Source organism: Thunnus thynnus, chromosome 4 (genome assembly GCF_963924715.1).
Source record: "Thunnus thynnus chromosome 4, fThuThy2.1, whole genome shotgun sequence".
Taxonomy (NCBI): Eukaryota; Metazoa; Chordata; class Actinopteri; order Scombriformes; family Scombridae; genus Thunnus; species Thunnus thynnus.
In genome coordinates, this window is record NC_089520.1 from 9,148,461 (window position 1) to 9,153,822 (window position 5,362).

Consider the following 5,362-nt stretch of genomic DNA (forward strand, 5'->3'; position numbering starts at 1 on the left):
TTGAACCTCTACATTTCAATGACAGCTGGGCAAACATCATCTCCTCCATCTGTGCACTGGTCTCCAGTTGTTTTACTGTTCATATCTGTACTGTCTTCTTAACGTGTTATCTGTAGAGCACTTTGAATTTCACTAACCTGTATGAAAGGTGCGACACAAATAAAATGTGATGGATAAATGGACCTCGTGGTGGAGTTTGAGAAAACTTTTTAATTTCTTAATACTGTTCTCAGAGGTGTGGTTGGGAGCAAGCAGGTGCTTGTCCACATGGGGGTAAACATATTTCTTTACAAGCAGCCTAACAGTAATAGTTCTCTAATATAACCAACAGAAAATTAGCTATTAGCTGATTTAATCTGCATTTAGCACAGACCACAGTGTGCCCTGGCTCAGGCGAGAAATATGCTCAAAGATATTTTATCATCTTAGCACCCCCGGGGGCTTTAACTGTCTCATAAACCTTCCACTGTTAGCCAAATTTTAAACTCAACGAGAGCTCCCTGAGGCTCGTTAGTTAGGATGCCCTGGAGCAAAACAGTGAAACAGACAGAGAGAGAAAGAGAGAGAGAGAGAGAGACCACCGGAACAGAGCTGACACCAGACAGCAGGACAGAGAGCAGGTCTACACACAGGAAGTGGATTTACTGCTGTGACACACACACACACACACTAACACACATACACACGAGAGTCACAGATTGCAGCCTGACTCAGGTGGAGATCAAAACCCTCAGTGTCACAGCAGCACAGGTGTCGCACAGGTAATCCTGAGAATGAGGTCAATGTGTGTGAGAGGAAAGAAACCAAATGTATGTCTGAATGTGTTTATGTGTGTGTTCTCGTGGTAGAACGTAGTTGAGTCAGACACTTGGCCTCTGATTTCATCACGTCGGTTATGAAAGAGACAGTAAAGTTTAACACACACACACATACACACACATACAGAGCATTCCTCCTCCTCTGTTTCTTCAATATTTCATCATGTGGCGTAAAAACACGCTAACCATGTGGAGATAACCTGCTGTGTGTGTGTGTGTATGTGTCTGTATTAGGCTACTTTCAGGGACAAATTTCAGACTTAAGAACAGTTAATTGGGACGGCTTGCCCAATTGGAGACAAAAACCGTGTTCCCAATTGGGAAACATTTCTGATTTTTAGGTCAGTGGGTAGGGTTAGGGTTAGGTTAAGGTTGGGGTTAGAATATAAGTCTATGTGATGTCTCCAAAAGTGATCTAGGACAACGTGTGTGTGTGTGTGTGTGTGTGTGTGTAAGCGTGACTGTATGTGTAACCAGGTCAGTCAGGCTCTTCACCTGTTCCTTGAAATCTGTCCAATCAAAGCCAAGCTGACTACACACACACACACACACACAGGTCATCACACACAGACAGGAAATCTACATAATGAAGATCTGACCTTAGAGCAGCAGGTGTCTCTCTGCGCTTCCTGCAGGGATTAAACGACAGGTTTTCGATCTTAATACAACACTCACATGTACATGTGTACACTGGTGTCTTTAATTAATCCTCCTGCTCATACTGGCTGTGAAGTGATCCCTTAGATGGAGTAGTCTGGTAGTCTATTGTAGGTTTATTGTTGGTGTTTTGTTCTGACAACCTGTGGCCAGATGCATAAAACTCTGTAGATTAATACCTAAAACTGTGTGTACACACAATGATAGACATATACATACTCTTTTTGTCAGATTTATAAAGCTGTGTTTGCATGGTTCTCTTTTATAAATCTTAATTACAGTGTAACTGCACATGCACAAACCTTATTTCCACTTTCACAATGAGCTGTAACTGGATGACGACATGACCTTAATCAGCTGTTTATGTGTTTTGCTGCCATGATTCATTTTAATATTTAAGGAAGAATGCTCGGTTGAAACCAAGAACACGGACTTTGTTTTACTGAGGCACGTGTCAACTACATGCTCTGAGTTTATAGCTTAAGCGGGCATCCTCAAGGAATAGACGGAGCGGCACTTACAGGCGGTGGTATCTCGATCACCACCGGAAATGTTATCAATGATTAGCTTGTAGCGCTCATATGAAACTCGACTTTACAAGGTTTGTCACAAAGGATATGATTAGCAAGAATATCAACAGAGAAATAAAGTAATGCCTCCTACTGTATGTTAATTAAACAATGTTCATTCATCAGTATTGTTATATTACAGATCACTGTGTTGATGGAATAAATATCACACAATAAAAGTGCAGTTTAGCTTCCTTCGTCTGGCCTTATGTTTCTTTCTCCACCTGATCATATCATCAGCGACTGGCTTTAGAAGAACATGTGTACATCTGATCCGAAGTATGCATGCACATTTTCTGTTTTTATAAATACCAGTTTCTGTGAGGGAAAAGGTGTTTTTTTTTTTTTTTGTGTGTGTGTGTATATCTGACCCAGGACGTATCCCTCCGCCAGCTCAGCAAGAAACACACACAGAAACACAAAACAGGAAGTTAAGCTGCCACCTTTTGGGCGTCACTCAGCTGAGTGTAAACCCCAAAAAAATAATAAATGAACAAAGCTTTGATTTCTGACTTGAATTGCAAAGAGTCATTGATTAATTGATTAAGTGGATTGTGTGAAGAAAAAGCTTAGACACGTCTCATGTGTCTGAATGTTGGAACAAAGTCAGATGAACAGATGAAGTGAACAAGTGCAGCTGGTGAAGAGCCGCTGAGCCTTTGACCGCATACTGAACCGGGATTAAGGTCAGGGGTCAAAGGTCAGCACATGGCTGCAGCGCTGCAGGTCAAAACCTCCTATCTCCAGTGTGATACTGTTGCACACTGCTTGACATGGTTAATATAACAGTATCCTAGAGCTGCAACTAATGATTCCTCTCATTATCGATCAATCTAATGATTATGTTCTTGGTTGTTTTGGTCTGTAGATGTCAGTAACTATAGCAGTTATAGGATATTGCAACAGGTCAATAGCACAAATTCACATGTTTTTAAAGTGTTTTTTTCATTTAAATAAAACTGATTTCAGTCTTAAATTTCATTACATTAATGAAGGTGTCGATTAGAAGAATGTCATATTAAAAACAGAGAAGTAGGCATTAATTAAATACCCATTAATTAGTGATTCCTTTTTTTTCATTTGCTGTTTTAATATCAGTAACCTTTTTTGGAAAAAGACTGGTTGCAATTTAAAGTTTAAATTTGGATTTTATTTTTCACTTTAACATTTTTCTTCTATAATTGTCACCGTTACCTTCGCATGTAATTGTTAAACTATTTCTCATCTTATCATGTATATTATTTTTTTCACTAATTTCATTGCATACAAATGTTTTACCATCATTATAGTAGATTATGTAGTAACGTGTTTGTATTTTTCTTTTACAAGTTTGAATTTATCCTCTTACATTGTCTAACACAACCTCAATCATACCAAAAAAGTACATCTGAGCTGTAACAAGTGGAATTCTGGGTATTAAATACAGTGAATTCACCAAATAAGCAATTTGTTATTTGTGATTTAAAGGTCTATAACACACTATGATGTAGTTTCAAGTAGATATAAGGATCTTTTAAGTATTTATGGATGTACTCTATTTGTCTATTTATTATAACATCTCCTATGAAGTCTTATTTTAACTGTTTTACTATTTATACTGTGTCATTACAGCAGCCTCCACGTCCACGGACAAACATGCATCTCACTACATTAGCAGTATCCACCTGACTTGCACTAATGTACAGTCTATTATAGCATATTAAGAAAATACTATGTTATAGTTATGGTTATATCTCTAGTCTTTATTCTATTTATTTATTTATTTTATGTCTGAGTTAGTCCTTTTAGTTATTGTATATATTTTAGCCTTTAATTGTATTCATTTCTTTTATGTACTTCATTGTTTTTGTATTTTGATTTATGTCAAGTGGCTGCTGTAACACTTTAATTTCCCTTTGGGATTAATAAAGTACTATATCGATCTATTATAGTGTGTTATAAACCATGTATTAACTGTTTATATGCTGATTATAATATCAAACAGGGGGACCTAAAGTTAAGTGTTACCAACAGATGGTTTTATCCATTACGAATCCTCAGTTCTTAATTAACAATCATTGCTGTCTTGTGCCTTCTTATAAAATGCTTTGCCACATTTTCTTTTGTTCAGTTTATCCCTCAGGCCTATTTTTGTTTGTCCTCTGTAAAAACAAATACATGGACAAACAAGATGATACAACGGAAAGGTGTTACAGTTGATAAAATGTCTCTCTCTTCCTGCTTACACAAGTTATATGACTGTTGACACTGGTGCTATTTTTAATTCTCATAATAAGGAAGTTGTCAAATCATTTGTGATGGCGTTGTGTAAATGTATCATTCAATAAAGAACATTTAAAAAACAGTGGTGGAAACTTACCAAATACTTTTACTCAAGTTCTGTATTTAAGTACAATTTTGAGATACTTGTACTTTACTTGACTATTTCCATTTTATGCTACACTACATTTATCTGACAGCTTTAGTTACTTTTCAGATGAAGATTTGACACAATGGATAAAATAACAAGCTTTTAAAATACAACATATTGTTTAAGATGAGACAGGTGATTTCCAACCTTGTTGGCTCTTGACGTCTTACAAAAGGTGTGTAGTCGGGTCACATTTCAGATGTCTGAGTTGTTAACAGCTCCGCCAAATAGTGATTTTTCACTCTAAACTTCTCACATGGTTTCGTGTCAATACATGTTCAAATGATGCAATATTTCACCAAAAATCAAAGATTAGAGAAAAAGTCCAAGAACTGAAAAGAGATTTGTGAATTATAACTTTGTTTTTTCCTCTCTCCCATTAATCATCTCATAACCCCTCAGATTTATCTGGTGACCCTTTGGAGGGGCCCGACCACTAGTTTGGGAACCACTGGACTAAACTAGCTAACAGTATATAAAGTAGTTGAAACTAGCTCCACCTCCAGCAGCTACAACAGTAACATGCTGCTCTAACACTGATGCATCAGTATTAATAATTAATGATTTCATATATAATAATATATCAGTCAGGGGGACCAAACCACTACTTTTACTGCAATACTTTAACTACATGAAGCTGATAATACTTATGTACTTTTACTTAAGTAGGATTTTTCATGCAGAGATTTTACTTGTAATGGAGTATTTTACATTGTTGTAATGGCACTTTTATTTAAATAAATGATCTGAATACTTCTTCCACCACTGTTAAAACACTTATATAACATACTGTATATGATGCATGTGCTGCTCTGCTCCATTTAGTCACGTGTCAGTTTTCTGACGACTGATCGGCTCAGGATTGCAACATCGAGGCTCCGCCCCTCACCGGATGACGACACCGCGGG